Here is a 19,706-nt window from a genome sequence, read left to right on the forward strand (position 1 = left end):
TCAGTAAAAAATTATTTTCATCTTCTACCTCACCTGATTTACATACATTACAAACTCGTTCGTCAGTGGCTAAACCTAAATATCGCCCCTTTTCAATAGCAAGATTGTGTGCACTCAATCTAATTTTACACAGAGATGACCTTTCTAATCTATTACTTAGAACATCAACATAAGAACTACGCTGCTTTGAATTATGAAATTGTTGGTAAAATTTTAGTTTTGATGAACATCACAGAAAGGCGTCAAAGCAAAAATTTAAAATAGCCTTCCAAAACGTCATAATTATTTGGACTAATTACATCTCTGAATTTGGATTGTGATAAAATATTTGACACAGCATAAGTTTCTGACACAGAATCAATGAATATGGTCTAATGAACTTATTTTTTTACCTATGGTCCAATATCCAAATCTAAAAAGCACTCATATCTGCAAAGTGGAAAGTGATTAATATAAGCTGCAAAACTTGTTTCCCAATCCACTATAAATAAATATGTTTAAACTAAATACATGGATTGATTCAGCATATCAACGAATCCCAAGAATTCAGATGAAATCAACAAAGTTTAATTTTGAACCCTTTTGACCTCAATGTGGACCAATTTGATAACACGGCCAAAAATCTAAAATCTAAATACATGGTTAGATTTACCATAACAAAGAACCCCTGATATATACCTTCATTTTTTGTTGAAAACAAACAAAGTTAAATTTTGGACCCCAATTTGTACCAACTAAAAAAACTGGGCCCATAATTAAAAATCTAAATACATGTTAAGAATTAGCATATCGAAGAACCCCAAGAATTCAATTCTGTGAAAATCAAACAAAATTAAATTTTGGACTCTTTCGACCTTAATGTAGACCAATATGAAAACGGGACCAAAAAAGTTAAAATCTAAAAACACAGTTAGATTCGGCATATCAAAGAACCACAATAATTTGATTTTTTTTTAAATCAAACAAAGTTTACCTTTTGACCCTTTCGACCTCAAAGGGAACCAATTTGATAACGGGGCCAAAAAAAATCAAAAATCAAAATGCATGATTAGATTCAGCATATCAAAGAACCCCATATATTCAATTTTTGTTGAAATCAAACAAAGATTATGTCTTCATGACTAATGTAGGAGACCAAATTCCAAACCAGATGCTCCGCAGGGCGCAGCTTTATACGACCGCAGAGGTCGAACCCTGAACGGTTGGGGCTATTATGGACACAACATTCAAACTGGATACAGCTCTGAATTTGGATTGTGATTAAATACTTGACACATCATAGGTTTCTGACACAAAATGAATGTGGTCTAATGAACTTGAAATATTGTTGTTTTTTTTTTTTTGCTTTTGAGCAATTCACTATGCTGTTGAATATTAATCCTTTGATATTTGAAGAAATTTTTTTTTTTCATTTCTGAAATCTGAAATAAGAAAAATTGAACACCACCATTTTTTTTCACCTCCCCTTTCCCTTATTCCAAAAATGATCTCAATTCAAATTTCTAATGGAGTTTTCAACAATAACTACTCATTTAAAAACATCATAAAATATAAAATATGTCATACAGTCATGATTTAAGTTGATTTGACTACTATTCTGGACAAAGAAAGATAACTCCAATGCAACATTTTATATTGGCAAATTTCCAATGAAGTTCATTAAACTAAAGTTTTTGGCAAATTTCCAATGAAATTTATTAATAACAAAGTTTTTGGCAAATTCACAATATGCCTAATTTTAGAGCAGTTTAGGTGAGCTATTAAAATGAGTTTCAATTACCAACCTTACACTGCTTTTAAATTATGTTTTGTACTTAAGTAATTGTCCATTAACCTGGAAACCTTTTTCCCCCTTTTTTGCACCTTATTCCTTAACGATTTGAGCCATAACTCCCAAAGACAATTCTTACCATCCCTTTGTGGTATTCCAATATCCAAAATCTAAATACATGGTTAGATTCATCATATCAAAGAACCCCAATAATTCAATTTTTGATGAAATCAAATAAAGTTCAATTTTGGACCCTTTAGACCTCAATGTGGACCAATTTGATAACCGGTCCTACATATTAAAAATCTAAATACATGGTTAGATTCAGCATATTGAAGAACCCCCTATATTGAATTTTTGTTGAAATCAAACACAGTTTAATTTTGGACCCAGATTTGGACCAACTTGAAAACTGGGCCCATAATAAAAAAAAACTAAGTACATGTTTAGATTCAGCATATAAAAGAACCCCAAGAATTCAATTTTTGTTAAAATCAAACTAAGTTTAATTTTGGACCCTTTGGACCTTAATGTAGACCAATTTGAAAACGGGACCAAAAAATTAAGAATCTAAATACACGGTCAGATTCGGTATATCAAAGAACCCCAATAGTTCAATTTTTGATGAAATCAAACAAAGTTTAATTTTGGACCCGTTTGGCCCCTAACTCGTTGTGGATCCTTTTTGACCTTTAATTTCTAAACCGTTTAGGCCATAACCCCAAAATCAATCCCAACCTTCCTTTTTTGGTATGGAACCTTGTGGTACAATTTCATAAATATCCATACGCTTACACATAAGTTATTGTCTGCAAACTAGAAAATACTTATTTTAACCCCTTTTGGGCCCTTCTTCCTAAACTTTTAGGACCATAACCCCCAAAATTAATCCCAACCTTCCTTTGTATTGTTGAGTTTAAAGTTCTAAAGATCCATTCACTTAAACTAAAGTTATTGTCCAGAAACTAAGTGTCTTCGGACGACGGTGACGACGACGACCACGTGATTCCAATATACGAACGCAAAATTCTTTGCGGTCGTATATAAATGATTTGATTTGATTTGATTTGCCTGATATGGTGTCTTTGATTTGCTCGATTTGGATTTGATTTAATTTGATTTGATTTTTTTCATTTGAATTTTTCTTCATTTTCTTTTATAATTTAGTTCAACTCTTTATAAAAACAAACATTCAGATCTGTGAGTATTGCATGGCAATACATAGTCATGGACCGATTAAAAATTCATTGACTTTGTATTGGAACAAAATTCGTCCTTGATTTGTTAGATGTCAAGGTGTTAACTATATAACAAATATCAAGTCAATATCTTTAATAAGCATGACGAAATAAAGTGTTGGACACTACTTGAATTGTTTAAGTTAATTTTGTAAGTACAAGGACCATATAACTCTGCAAAATAATCATGAGACCAAAATATAATTCGAACTCGATCTGTAACTTATCATGATTAAAATATATACCAATTTTCAAATCAACATCTCTAAGAATGACGACAAAAAGTGTTGAAACTGATTATTTAAGTTAATTTTGTAAGACCAAGGACCATAACTCTGCTCAAAATCTTCAGACCGGAACAAAAATCGAACTTGATCTGTAAGTTGTCATGATAACACAATATACAAAATATCAAATCAATATCTCCAAGCACAGTGGGGGAAAATGTGGAAAACTGATTTGCCGACAGACCGACAGAAAGTCCCCTTCGACTCAGCTGGATACGACCGCAAAGGTCGAGGGGCATGTATGGACTCTACAGTCAAATGTAATACGGCTCTGAATTTGCCTTGTTGTTGACACGTCATAGGTTTCTAAAAAGAATAAATCTGGTCAAAGAATTGAAAATTTTGAAATAAGTCGTCAGTTACCTATCATGGTCCTATATCCAAAATCTAAATACACAGTTGAATTCAGCATCTCAAAAAATAAGAATTTTAATTCCTGAAGAAATCAAACGAAAAATTAAATTTTCACCCCTTTTGACCTCAATGTGAACCAATTTGATAACAGGTCCTAAATACAGATTCTAAATACACATTATATTATAGTGTTTAGACTTGTCAAAAATCGGATTTAAATTAGTCATCACTGAGACATTGTAAGAATCAGCATATCAAAGAACCCGAAGAACTATATTTTTGAAGGAAATTAAGGAAAGTGTTTTTTTAGGATCCTTTTGACCTCAATGCAATATTATTAAAATAAATACAGGTTTGTATATAGCATTTCAAACCAGATGCTCCGCAGGGCTCAGCTTTATACGACCGCAGAGGTTGAACCCTCAACGGCTGGGGCAAGTATGGACACAACATTCAAGCTGGATTCAGCTCTAAATTTGGATTGTGATTAAATACTTGACAGGGCATAGGTTTTGGACAGAGAATGAATGTGGTCTTTGCCTTTGAGCAATTCACTATGCTGTTGAATATTAATCCTCTCAAAAAAATGTTTGAAGAAATTTTCTTTTTATCTATATGAAATCTGAAATGAGAAAAATTTAATCCCCCCCCCCCCCCCATTTTTCACATCCCCCTTTCCCTTTTTCCAAAACTGATCTCAATTCAAATTTCTAATGGAGTTTGCAACAATAACTACTCATTTAAATACACCATAAAATATTAAAATGTAACAAAAGGTGCTTGTTATCACTGAATGGTAAAGATTGTTTTAATTTATCAGTTGGTAGTAAAAGTGAATATATCACTGGACTAGTATATATTTGTTTAGGGGCCAGCTGAAGGACGCCTCCGGGTGCAGGAATTTCTCGCTACACTGAAGACCTGTTGGTGACCCTCTGCTGTTGTTGATTTTTATTTGGTCGGGTTGTTGTCTCTTTGACACATTCCCCATTTCCATTCTCAATTTTATACATTGTTTATTGTATAAAACAATGATTTAAGTTGATTCAACTACTATTCTGGACAAAGAAAGATAACTCCAATCAATTGAAAATTTCTTGCTATTGCACAATATTGTGCAATTAGATATTTCTTGCTATTGCGCAATACTGTGCAATTGAAAATATTTGCTATTGCACAATACTGTGCAATTGAAGATTTCTTGCTATTGCTGAATACTGTGCAATTGAAAATTTCTTGCTATTGAACAATACTTAATATAATAATTTTGGATCCTTATTTGAACCAACTTGAAAACTGGGCCCATAATCAAAAATCTAAGTACATGTTTAGATGCATCATATCAAAAAAGCCCAAGAATTCAATTTTTGTTAAAATCAAACTTAGTTTAATTTTGGACCCTTTGGACTTTAATGTAGACCAATTTGAAAACGGGACTAAAAATTAAGAATCTACATACACAGTTAGATTTGGCATACCAAAGAACCCCAATTATTCAATTTTTGATGAAATCAAACAAAGTTTAATTTTGAACCCCCATTTGGACCAACTTGAAAACTGGGCCAATAATCAAAAATTTAAGTACATTTTTAGATTCAGCATATCAAAGAACCCAAAGGATTCAATTTTTGTTAAAATCAAACTAAGTTTAATTTCGGACCCTTTGGGCCGTAATGTAGACCAATTTGAAAACGGGACCAAAAATTAAGAATCTACATACACAGTTAGATTCGGTATATCAAAGAACCCAAATTATTCAATTTTTGATGAAATCAAACAAAGTTCAATTTTGGACCCTTTGGCCCCTTTATTCCTAAACTGTTCAGACATCAACTCCCAAAATCAATCCCAACCTTTCTTTTGTGGTCATAAACCTTGTGTTCAAATTTCATTGATTTCTATTTACTTATACTACAGTTATTGTGCGAAAACCAAGAATAATGCTTATTTGAGCCCTTTTTTGGCCCCTAATTCCTAAACTGTTTGAACTTTAACTCCCAAAACCAATCCCAACCTCCCTTTTGTAGTCATAAACCTTGTGTCAAAATTTCATAGATATCTATTTACTTAAACTAAAGGTATAGTGCGAAAACCAAGAAAATGCTTATTTGGGCCCTTTTTGGCCCCTAATTCCTCAAATGTTGGGACCAAAACTCCCAAAATCAATCCCAACATTCCTTTTGTGATCATAAACCTTGTGTTAAAATTTCATAGATTTCTATTCACTTTTACTAAAATTATAGTGCGTAAAATAAAAGTATTCGGACGACGACGACGCAGACGACGACGCAGACGACGACGCCAACGTCATACCAATATACGACCAAAAAATTTTCAATTTTTGCGGTCGTGTAAAAACCCTTTATTTATTTTCAATTCAAGTTGAAATTGAAAAAGTTTAATTTTGGACCCCTATTTAAACCAGCAACAACAGTTTTTACAGAATAACAAACAAATTACAATATTCTTCAAACAATTTACCAAAGAAAAGAAAAGAAAAAACATCTTAAATTTTATTTATCATTTACACAATGGCATTTCAAAAATTTGTAAAACTTATCTGTAGTTATCTCCAAAATGTGTAATAATGAATAGTTAATTTCTACCTTTATTTATACAGTCATATAGCTTATAATCATCAACCCTTATTTTTTTGTAATAAATCTGTCAACCCAATCTTAAGACATTTACCAGATGCTTTGTTATCTATAAACAGGTAACATTAGTCATGCAAATGTTTTCAAAATTGATATATATATAATGAAATGAATCATGATCCTATATGATATATAAAAATTGTTGAGTTAGATTGCTGATAAATAATAAATACATTGTGTATGAAAATAATAATAAAACATTTACACACGCTTAAAAAACACGTGTCTCATGTCTATCTCTAGATTCACCTTCCGTGACAAGGTAACACTACGACTATTGAAGTTATATTTTTATATAGCGGATGTGGTCGAGTGGTCTAGAGCGCTAGACATGAGGCTAAGCGATTGGTGCTGTAGTGTATCAAAGGTGTGAGTTCGAATCCCGCTGAGCCCGTCCGCGAAAAAATTTGTCAGTAGAAAATCTAACTCTAACACTGTTTGGTTTAATTTTCAGACTTATATATATATATATATATATATATATATATATATATATATATATATATATATATATAATTAACCCTGATTTCTGTTCAAAGAGAAATAACTCAATCACATAATATAACCATTTTTGGATTAAAAAAGGGCGATAACTCAATAAGGAGGAAAGCCAAAATCTAACTTGACCTCCACAGGGTCACAGGAAACAACATATCTAAATTTGAAAAAAATATCTAAAGCGTTTTTATGTTATTGAACATACACTGTATGGCAGCCGCCCGTCCGTTCAACCGTAAGCCCACCCTCCCGTACCAGCTCGCCCGCCCGCCGTACATCCCCATATCAATAACGATATTTCCTTAAAAAACGGTTAAAACTGTTCTCTTAAATTTAGATATGATGTTACACAAAATATATCTATTTTCAAATTTAAATCAAACATATTTAACAGTTTCAAATATTTTATCATTCATTTGTCACAAAGTAATATAGATCTGCAACTTATTTATCAACTTTATCTACATAACGTAATGTAATGAAATACATACTTAAATGAAAATAATTTTTTTATATTATTAAAAGAGTTCACTTCATATTTCAGAAAATCAGTTTATACAGAATTACAAACAAACCTACCACAAAATTCTTCAAACAATTTACCAAAGAAAAGAAAAAAAATCAAAATTTTTACTGAGCATTAATGCAATGTCTTTCAAAAAGCTTTTAAAAATTGAGTTATTTCCCTTGGTAATAAAAGTGAATTCTTTGGAAAAGGCTTTAACTGAACAATGAGAAAAGCTAAAAATCATGAAAATTGTACTTGACCTTCATTTAGTCACAAGACACAACATATCTAAATTTGAAAAAAAAATCTTCTTAACATTTTTAATGAACGGACACTGTTTGGCAGCCGCTCGCCCGCCGTACATCCAAACATCAATTGCCGATTTTTACTTCGAAAATCCGGTTAAAATATATGTTAATCATCGATTTTACCTGTTTTAGAATAATATTTTGTTGATCGAATCTGTTTTATTGAACCAAAAAAAAAATATATTTTAGATTTTTTATATATCTCGTAGCTAATGTCTCTTTAAAGACCAAATTTAAGAAAATTTATGTAACAAATATGAACGCATCGGAAATATAAAAACAAATGCCATGGCTCTTTCAACATCACGATCTGGTAAACTTTGACAACAAACTCGAAAGTTGATAAGCTTGATTTCAACAACCACTGAATGAAATAATATCTGTCGATAATTTGTTATAGATGTGTAATAAATATAATAAAAACACACGTGCATGCAAAAATTAGTTAGTATATATGCATGCATTGATCAATAATTTCGATAACATTAAACTTTCAAGAAACTCGTTTCATATGACTTTAAAACATTTTAGACTATCATTTTGCAAAGGTATTAAACATTTGACTTTTCTATACTTCGCGATATAGCCTTTTTGTGCTAATGCGGCGTAAAGCAACCAACACTCACTCACTCACTCACAAGTATTCACCATTCAAAACTAAAAGACAAATTGAAAGAGTTGATTGTTTTATAAAAAGAAATGGCGAAGGCCATAAAAAACAGAATAGGTTTGTTTGCCCAAACCCTACCTACCCAGAAAAAAGCTGCCTACTCAAATTCTTTTATTGTCCTGATTTGAAGAAGGTTTTTTTAATCAGATAGGCATGAAGACTAATAAACATCCGATACGTAAATTTCTTTAAAAAAAAAAATTAAAAAATGCCTACCTACCTAACCACTGTCTCAACCTTGGGTAGGGTTTGGGCAAACCAAAATATTTTTAATTGTGGCCAAACGTAAATACTTATAAGTTTCTTGTCTCAGAGAGCGATAAAACTTTGTAAAAAATAACTCTGATTCAAACATTCTCTAAAACTGACATTATCAAAATGCTTGATTTTTTGATTGACAAAATATTTGTTACGTTTGGAGAACGTGTTTTCAACAAACAATCGACATTCTTCTGGGTATAAACTGTGTTCATCAAGTCTTGTCGACTTGTTCCTTTATACATATGAGTCTTTCTTTAAACAGAAACTTCTCCGGAAAAAAAGAAATCAGTAATATCCTTTAACTTTGCTCCGCTATACATAGATGATGTTTTCTCACTGAATAATTTAAAATTAGATGACTATGTTGAACGCAGCTTTCCCATCGAACTTGAAATAAGGGATATAACAGAAACAGCTAAGTCTGTCTCATATTTTACCGACCTAGAAATTGACAATAGGGTTTGGTTGAAAACAAAACTTTGCGACAAAAGGGATGATTTCAGCTTCCTAGTCATGAACTTTCAATTTCTGTAAAGCAACATTCCAGCAGCGCCTGCCTATTGAGTATAAACCTCCCAGTTGGCACGATAATCCATGTACTTCCTATCATGAGTTCCTTGATAGAGGATTGCTGCTCATTTTACGGACGCCATCACGAGTTGGTTGACCGTTATGGAATATCCGTTTAACAGATTATAGCGAATATGTTCAAAATGTCGTAACTACGATCCCGCCCCTTTTCGAATGTGACCTACCGAATTAGACTTATTACTGGGTGTGTACTATAATGATCAACACGTTGATATCCACATGTAGAGAAGGGTCTGCGTATTATTTCGAAGTACACTAGATCATCACCATTTTTTGTGGGGTTCATGTTGCTCATTCTTAAGTTTTCTATGTTGTTTCTTAAGAACTGTTGTTTGTTTTTTCTTTTTATTCAAGATGAATTTTTCTTTGGTCTCTTTCGCCTCTCTTTTATCCTATTAAAGTGAAAAGTGTGTACACCCTGGGATTCTAACAATACGCTTTCTCCTTATGGACATTTCGAGTTTGTTGTGAACTATGCTATTCGCCATACCTCAGTTGACTTGGTTTAAAATGTACAAAAGGTATAACAAAACCATCAACTAAAAAGATTTGAACAAAGACAAACAAAACCCAAAAGAGACAAACGAACAATCAACAGTCGATCACAAACGAAATATTAAAGATTGTCATGAGCAAAATTAACTGTAATCCGTTCTTTTACAACTATAAAACAGATATAAAAGGTACCAAAACGACACCAAGGAAGCCAGTTTATACAAATAACGTGATCTACTCATTAAGTGAATTGTCCTCGATTTTCCCTTGCACATGATTTTAATTTTATTGACGCTTTATGCTGAAAATAAAATAAATGGGGAATGTGTCTATAGGGACCCCGATGATGCTTACGCTAGCATATAACGTTATAAAGGGACATAACTCAAGAACTGTAAAAGTGACGCTGCCAAAATTTGAGTTAAGTAACAATCAGCATTATATATACATATCATTAAATTTAGTTCCAACAAATTTAAGTAAGGGAAGGAAAATGAAAAACCTCAGCAATTTTTCCATTTGTAAAGGGGTATAATCCTAGAATGGTAATTAAAGTTCTTGGCAGCACTGAATGGTAAAGATATCTTTATTTAACAGTGGAAGCAAAATTGAATATTGCATTGTATATAATAAAGCATTGGTTGTAGTAAATTCAACTACCATTTAGGACAAAGAAAGATAACTACAATTTTCAAAGAAGATTTTAAAATTTACATAATTTATATTTTAAGAACAATATTTCGTTTTGCAAAAGGGCATAACTCTTGAACGGTTAAAGTTACGGCACCAAAATTCAGTCTTGACCTGTGTTTTGTGGTAATAAGTATTGTGTATAAGTTTTATAACATTTATTTGAGACAATCTCAAGAAAATCAATTTTGTGACAAACGTTAACTTGTACGGACGGACGGACGAACGGACAAGGGTAAAACTTAATACCCCCTCCGCTACGACAGGGGCATAGAAATCTATTGCGGCAGAATGACTATATGAATATTGATTTTGAATCCTAATATTACCTTTCGAATCCATAATGATTCGTCCAAAGATATACAACAAATGCGTTATGTCTTCTGTTATATTCCATCTTCTGCTATCACAATAATCTGTAATAAATATTAAAAAAACCTTAACATTATGAATAAGAATAAGAATTGATTCCATGAAGTTAAATTAATTGTTTCTTTTTGTGGAATATCCATGCAAACGCATTTTAGATCATGTCCATGATAAGCATATAGAGATAAATACCAGAAGTTTTTTTATGATGCGCTGACATGTAATTTTTATACATATACATTTGATTTCCCATCAATGTAATATATCTTCGTTTAATTATAGAAACGGTAATAAATTTCGTTGTGAAATTGCATCGTTTTCTTCATCTTTGGTTTAAACTGAAGTAGGAAATTGAACAGACAACTGGACAGTTTTCTCATTATGAATCATATCACATCTCATTTTTATATTGCATGGTATGTTACAGTACTCGTGCAAAATATCCAAGTTATGTTTTTGTCTGTTTGTGAACTAGCTGTCTATCGTTAGTTTTTGAATTCTGGTAGCTAGGTGTCTCCTTGGTAATCATATGTACCATATCTCCTTATTTTTATGTTGGTATGATTCCTCCAGATTTTTAAATATCGTCATCGTTGTAGTATTTGTTTCTATGTGATCCTCATCTATTTCGAGCTGTACTTTTAATGGGATTTATATATTCAAAAATGGTAATGTTATGCGTTTGTCTGTGGCAACTACAACACATTTGTCATAGCGTCTAGATATGTGTTTGATAACATTGGTCTTAGTAGATTATGAAGCATAGCAGTTCATAAACTTTTCAAAAAATCAATCTATTAATTTCGCATCAACTTCGTGTGCGGAGAAAAGTACCACGGATTTCCTCATTATCTGACATATGAGCGTCAACAGAATCGATTGGTATTTCAAACTAGCTTTCAGTTCCTGACATCGGTAAACTTTTGTCGTCTTGATATAAGGTTTAGCGCATTTGGACACTAAGGTAAAGTTGTTTATTGACACGTTTAATTTTCAAGTTTTTCATAGCTACTATAATATGTCTATCCGGACAAAATATATATGAATGAAGACGTTGCGCATTACAATCAGGAAATTTAGATTTAAAATAATCATGCAACACGTGTTTGTGCTAGAAAATATTATTTGCAATTATTGCTGTGATATAAGTTTACAAGTTAATTAAATCCATCTGATCTGTACAGATACTTAGTAGACATACCGGCATTATATGCGCATGATTTAAACGGTATGAAATTGCATAAATAAACTGCAAAAGCCAAAGAAAGTTTAAAGATAGGACCGTTATCTTTAACAATGTCATTGAATAAACTCATCATAGATACCAGGATTGAATTTATTTTGGCAGCAGACGCAAACTCATCATAGATACCAGGATTGAATTTATTTTGGCAGCAGACGCGCAGGTTGAGGAGCATTGAGGACCAACAATTTCTTCAAGTTTGCCAAATACAGCTAAGGCAATCTATATAAGACGTAGAAAAAGCCTTAGTATTTAAAAAAAATCAATGTTTTGTAAACAGTTAATTTATGATTATGACCATATCAATGATAATCCATGTCAACCCAGAAGTGCTGACTACTGGGCTGGTGATACCCTCGGGGAATAAAAACTTCACACCAGCAGTGGCATCGACCTAGTAAGTGGTTGTGAATAAACTCATCATAGATACCAGGATTGAAGTTTTGTTTTGCGCCAGACGCGCGTTTTGTCTAAAAAAAAGGATCCATCAATGACGCTAGAATCAAAAAAGTTTTCATGACGGAAAAGTTTGAAAAATGAGGATATCGGTAAAGGTTACTATGCGGTTTGTATTGATTAAAATAGGCACTAGTAATTCTAGATGTTTCAAAATACATAACTTCCCTTTCGAAATGACCGGTTATATAGTTTCTTGCATAAATAAGTAAGTTAGTGCGTCATCTTTTTTAAAACCATGAAGTGTAAATGAACTCAATTTTATGATTAAGTCGCTACAGTTCTTTTTGAGATTGTCTATCAAATTGGTAGACAGACGAGAAGAAGTTATAAATTGATGAAACATAGAAAATTTTCACAAAGAAGTAATAGGACGAATTATAACATGTCATCTATTGCAACTGACTAAAGAGAAAAATTTCATTGGTTTGGTAGACATGTTACTATAGACTAAAGTATAATAACTTTAAATTGTCATAAAATATATAACTGACCTATTCAAAGCTTAGGATCGGACATCGAACTAAAGACCTTGCCGAATATTTCTATCAATTTGAGGCGTATGACGTAAATTTTTTCGCAAACCTACATTCATTCACGACAAATGCATGGTACTCAAAGGATTAGTGATGTATAAAAAAACAAGGAATTGTTTGAATCTGGAATAATTTTGAATTCTGGAAAAATCATGAGAAATTCATGATGAAAACTAACCATACTAAATAGGCCGGTTAGACATGCCCGCATGACTAAGGTTAATTTCACTATCATGTCAGTGTGAACTAACTAACCCACATGGCTACATTATTCATAATAAATGTCTCATCATTTTTTCAGAATTCAAATTATTCCAAATTTAAATAATTCCTTGTTCAAATAAGGTTTCATGCGGTCAGAAACTGGAAAAGTCAAGGTTTATATGACAAATGCATTTTAGTGCGTGAATATTACAGTTGCAATGTAATGGATAAAAAGCTCTTTCAGTACCAAAAATCTTACATTCCAGCTTCAAAACAAGATTCAAACACACAACCTTACAAAGTTAAATTGAAGTAGATTGTTCAGCCAGGAATTTAACTGCGGAAGCAATTGCAACGAGTGATAATCTGAAATTAAATTATAGAAATAATGTTTTATTGATACAAACGAACTTTTGAAGCTTCCTTTTAATGCGATCACTGTAATTAAGTTTGTTGATGGTGTCGCTCATATTGGCGATTTTGTAGATTTTTTTTATCGAATAGCTGTTTTTGTCTATCGTATCATTATCGATTTCAAGAGGAATTACCAGACACGGTAAAATTTGTCAAAACATTTCATTTAATAACATTTACTCCTAGTTGCTATCTGTCAATTGTTTAGTCATATAGATCTTGTACTTGTACTGCTGATATATTTTTCTGTGTACATTTATAGGAGATAACTGTATTGTATTTTGAGCTCCGACGGCATCAATTGGGGATTTGATGGTCGCAAATTAAGTTTACTGGCGACGCGTTAGCGGAGACAGTAAATGGGTATTTGCGACCATCAAATCCCCAATTGATGCCGTCGAAACTTAAAATACAATAGTGTTATCTCCATTCTAATGAAACTGACAAAAAACAACGTTAAAACATGTATTAAAAATTTGCCATATGCCGTCTGCTCTTGCGCGTACGTCCCATAGCATCAATTGTCAATTGATGCCATGTAAATAAATGACGTTATACAATCAAAATGTTACAAACGTTGTTGCATTATAATTGTCATTTAAGGCCATTTGTAGATGTTGTGTTGCAATTATTTTTGCTGTTTATAATTGTTGTGTTGCAAGTATTTTTGCTGTTTATAGATGAAAATTATAAGTAGAAATTTGCAAGTCAGGAATATGACAGTTGTTGTCCATTCGTTTGATGTGTTTTGTCATTTGATTTTGCCTTTTGATTAGGGACTTTCCGTTTAAAATTTTCCTAGGAGTTCATTAGTTTTGTGATTTTACTTTTTGTTCACATTTTGAGAATGTAGTTAAATCTACCATTCTACTGTTGGTTCGAATACGGTATGAAAGCACTTGAGTGTAATGTTTGTTTTTTTGGTTTTTTTAACTTACCTAATATATAATATTTATGACCTCCATAACAAATTGAAATAGAAAATTTGATACCTGAAAAATTAAATGTTATAGCTGAGAAAAAAATAATTAAGTATATATGATGCTCTCACTGTTATAAAAAATGCATGGACAAATAAACAATAATAAAGATGTTTGTCATTTGGTTTATAGAGGGGATGAACAATGCACCTGAGCATAGAAACACGGTATACATTCTTCTTTTGTCGAAAAGCGTCATATTGCGTCATATTTATATACGAACGTTTTAAATATATCATCCCCTGATAAGGTTTTATAATTGTTGACTTTATACATTGTGACTTGGATGAGTTGTCTGATTGGCATCCTTATCACATCTTCTAAAATATTTTAATAAGTATTCATACATATCTTATTACAATATATATGTGGTCGTGTGGTCTAGCGGGACAGCTACAGTGCAGGCAATTTGGTGTCACGATATCTCAGTAGCATGGGTTCGAATCCCGACGAGGGAAGAACAACAAAATTTGCGAAAGCAAATTAACAGATCTAACATTGTTGGATTGATGTTTAGACGAGTTGTATATACATAATGTACACAGCCATGTATCACCATCATTGCTGGTGATTCGATGGATTAATCTGTTGAAGAGTTGTCACTGACTCAGACGTACTTATAAATATATATATTAATATTAATTATATATATATGATGTTGTGTGTGCTGTATTTAGACCCTTCTACAACGAAATTTGTTTTACATGCACACGTATAAAAATTGTGGTTTTTGTCCAACGCAATCATAGGTTTGAACGTAGTTTTCAATTTAGACTTGTTTATATATATATATATATAGAGAGAGAGAGAGAGTCTATAAAAACCTACCAACCACACTTAATAGGTATTGGATCATCAAAATTGACAATACTACACAAACAGGAGAAATTATATGAGTCTAAAAGATTGTGTAACAATACCGATAAATAGATGGAAAACAAAACACTAAAAAATGTTGAATATCATCGCACAAAGATGGAAAAACTGAACAGATGACATAAATTATACAATAATTGCAAATATTTCGGCTCAACAAATGGCCTTCCTCAGTGTTAACAGTTTTAACAATACTGATACATAATGTATAAGGTGTAAAAATAGATCAGTAATAATACAGGTAAGTTTTGGTAGATTGATTTTAATCCAAAATCCTGAATATCATAATATAAACATTAGACTGTGATGATTTAATTATTTCTTTCTTTTGATTCCATTTGGATGGAGGACACCAAGTTCTTTTATCCAAAACTTCTCCCGAGGTCACTCCTGTGGCCATTAAGGCGTTTGTGAATTGGCTGCATAGATTCACCAACATATTGGAGAACTCATAAAGGACACTCAAGAACGTAAATCACGTTTGAGCTTTTGCAGTTGACATTTGCAGAAGATCTTATATGTCTTTCTGTGGTCTTACTGTGTCTTATCTATGCAGCCATTTCACAAACGCCTTAATGGCCACAGGAGTGACCTCACAAAAAAAACGTATATTCCTGTTCGATCATATCTTCTTATTTAAGGATGTTGTTTATATTTAAAATGATAATTTAAAAATATCCAAATGAGGAAACGTTTGCCTTTATTTTTAATAATTTCAATACATTTTTAACAATTATATATGTCAGACATTTTCTTGCGACCATCTGAATTGGCTATTGTTAAAAAAAAAACGTTAAAACTTGTTGAATCCATGTTGATTTGAAACTTCAAAAGAGCTTTGGGAAGTAATTATCCTGAAGATAAGGAATGAAATTTATAACTATAAGCAAGTATACATTTATATATGGTCTCCAAATTTGAATATTCCCCACGATGGAAGTCACACCAATATTAACCATGGTCCCTTAAAACTATTTTGTTCGAGGTTAAGGTAAATGATATACTAACAAAACTTCAACAATCATGTTAATTTCTGTTCTCGTACTATGAACGACAAATTTATATATTTTGTAAGGCCATTTGTAATATTTACAAATTTGTTATCTTTTAATTTACCTGTGTGTACGTTATTTTACTGAACGTCTTTGTCCAAAGTTATAGTTGTCTTTCGATAATGTTTTACATTTCCTCCTTTTTCACACGTTGGACTCGCTGCATTTGCTTATAACTGTCACGCACCTGTTGTTCAGTAGTTGTCGTTTACTAGTGCGGTTCATAAGTGTTTCTCGTTTCTCGTTTTTTATATAGATTAGAGCCCTGGTTGTTTTCCTGTTAGAATTGTTTAAACTGGTTATTGTGTCCCTTTAAAGCTTAATGTTCGGTGTGAACCAAAGCTCCGTGTTAAAGGCCATTCTTTAACATATGTTAATTGTTAATGTTTTATACATTGTGACTTGGATGGAGAGTTGTCTCATTGGTACTCATACCACATCTTTTCATTTATATCACATCCAAATTATGACCCATTAAATCCAATACAATGAATAACAAAAGCTTTCAGCTTAGCAGCTCGATATCCACTGAAAACTGAAAAACTTTCGCATGTAGTTAAAACTTAAAAATGCTAAACTTACTAATATACACATTGTAACGCCAACTCTTTAACAATTAATCATATTAATTGACATTGTTGAATTATCATTAAAAACATGATCACGTGTATCGTTTTTTTTTTAAATATATAATTACTTCATCTACCAATTTATCCTAATACTATTCAACAATATAAAAAAAATACAAATTCTTTTTCGTAGAAAATATTGGCCAAATTAAGATTACAATAGTCTAAAAATAACTTCCCTATTTATATATCTTTATCATTTTCTGGTTTGATAATCACTATAATAGTATTCTGATATTTTTTCTTCAAATATTTAGCAAGTGATATCAGCAAAATACTATCCGCAAAATGTCGGTGTTTAATTCAACGTTTCGTTAATCACGTTTTACTCATTTGATATTTAAAAAAGGCGTTTATTTTATTATTATTTTTGGTATTTCCTTCAAAATTTCCATAATTTTTATTTCTTTCATCCTTTTTTAATTGTTAACTTTTTTATATTTTGTTATAAAAGTGAAACATGTGTCAATCCTCTTTAATATATTTACTGTGAACATTTATTTTTAAATTACCGACTTCCAAGTTTTGACTTTATTAGCAAAGTGAATTAACTTCTATGTAGGATATTTTCTGGTTTCGTTCGAAGACATTTTAAATATTTACAGAGGAAATAATCCCAAGGTGTGAAAGATTGTGCTCCATTTTAATTAAAAACTGTTTTGAAAGAACTCACCATACACTTTAATTTCAGTGAACTTCTGCTTAATTAACAAGGTATTATAGTAGTAAGGAGCTGTATTTTTCTGGCAACGATCACGAAATGCAAAAAAAAAAAAGCACAAGCATTAGAGAAATTCTTTTCTGTGAAGTTAATAGAAAGCAAACAGTGGAAAGATATACAATCACATAACATATAAAAATGTAACTTTTCATTCAACCATGTCAATTAATATTATTATTTTTTATATTATAATTGTTAAAGATTTTGTGTCAATACAATATTTCTATATTAGTAAGTTTAGCATTTTCAAGTTTTAACTGTTCGACAAACAATTTGAAAACGATTTTAACAGAAAAGTAAAAGACAGAACGTACTTACTTGTATTCAGGATATATCATATCTGCAAATGTACTGATTAAAAGGAGTAATATTTAAATTTAGTTGCAACGCAATTATGTTTATTTTTAAACTTGGAATTTCTACAATTCTATAAATAAACATGAAGTAATTTTGGGTTTAAAAGTAAAGAGGCCTATAGATAGGTTATTCATGTTAGCTGAAGGGTTCGTAAGTGGCGTATATATAAAATGTTTTTATTTTGTCAGCTCATGGCACTAACCATCCCTTATTAGACGTAATGATTTGACACAAAACTTCAGTATCCTTCACCTTTTAAATGACAACAACAATTTTTATACTACACCATTACAACAAGATCCTCAAAGTACCATGCATATTTATAATTTGATTGGCAAACGCGAATTAGGTGTATATAGGCTCAGCAGTGGCGCTAGATTCAAAACAATCGAAAGGCCATATAAGTTTATACGAAGTTAGGGAGCATTTAATACCAAAAACTCAGAAAAGTTGTGTAAATACAATAAAGAAAGAAGCTGCCTTGTGTAGAACTCAGACCTGTGTAGTAAAACCTTTGTGTTTAGAATAATTCAACATTTGATTGAGAGTCAATCATATCATTGATATTTCATGTCAACACCAACGCGCTGACTTCTGGACTGGTGATACCATCGAGGACGAAAAGTCCATCCTCAGAGCGTCGATCCATCGCCAGTGGTTTCGACTCATTGATTGTGGACACGTATCAAAGATAATCCAGACTTATCTTTGGGTATGCAAGACACTCGTTTCATCTACAAATGGGTTTTAAATAAATGTATGAATGTGGTAGATAAGAGAATATCACATTTTGAAAATAATTTAGAAGTAAATAATAGAGTACATAATACACCTATTTCCAGAATAAGAAATAAACTTCAAATACTTTCAAAGCCGTTTGTGTTTGTACCGGCCAACAAAGCAGCCAACAATGTGGTGGTGGTATACCGTAAATACTACATGGACGTTCTTGTGAAATTTTAAATTCATCTACATTCAAGTCCATCCGCTCCACAGAGAGTCATATAGTAAACAAGCATATCACAACCACATCAAAGCTTAATAGGCTTCTTCTGAACAGCTGAAGGCCCCTACTATGTATTGGCTACCTAAACTATTTTTTTTTTTTTTTTTTCAATTCAATTCTTTTATTACTTTGAGCAAATGATGCTCATCAGTACAAATATAATATATATGCAAATACAATATATCATAAATAAATACATAAAACATACATAACTGATAAATGAATACATCCGAGAAGAATAATAATCTATATTAAGTATTGGTTATAACATGTCTGTTCTACGTTTAAATGCATGGAAAAGAAATTTACAAAGGTTACATATGTCTTTTACATTTTCTGTGCTCAACAACTGTAAATGCTTAAATCACGATGGACGCTTATAATAATATGGCTTAATATACTGTCTCCTAATTGCATTATAACAATCACACTGTAAAATGAAATGAAACTCGTCTTCTATTGTATTTAAAGTACAGAGAGTGCATTTTCTTTCAGATCTATTAACACCGTGATATCGTCCTGTTTCAACAAATAA

At 31.7% G+C, this 19,706-nt stretch overlaps 1 protein-coding gene across 2 annotated transcripts in view; it reads right to left on the reverse strand.

Annotated features, from left to right (window-relative positions):
- The window catches only part of LOC143068114 (TNF receptor-associated factor 3-like), a 45,597-nt gene extending 27,437 nt beyond the window's left edge, over positions 1 to 18,160 (reverse strand). The window contains exons 1-4 of one of the 2 annotated variants that reach the window (XM_076241908.1): positions 18,127 to 18,160; positions 14,489 to 14,542; positions 13,396 to 13,502; positions 10,658 to 10,744 (exon numbers count right to left, since the gene is read on the reverse strand). The gene's annotated coding sequence lies outside the window, so the exon portion shown is untranslated. Of the gene's footprint in view, positions 1 to 10,657; positions 10,745 to 13,395; positions 13,503 to 14,488; positions 14,552 to 18,126 lie in introns of those variants that run through there. The other variant, XM_076241907.1, reaches the window with a different exon arrangement.
- Positions 18,161 to 19,706: the final 1,546 nt, after the last annotated feature.

The sequence above is a fragment of the Mytilus galloprovincialis genome, chromosome 3 (assembly GCF_965363235.1).
Source record: "Mytilus galloprovincialis chromosome 3, xbMytGall1.hap1.1, whole genome shotgun sequence".
In the NCBI taxonomy this organism is placed as follows: Eukaryota; Metazoa; Mollusca; class Bivalvia; order Mytilida; family Mytilidae; genus Mytilus; species Mytilus galloprovincialis.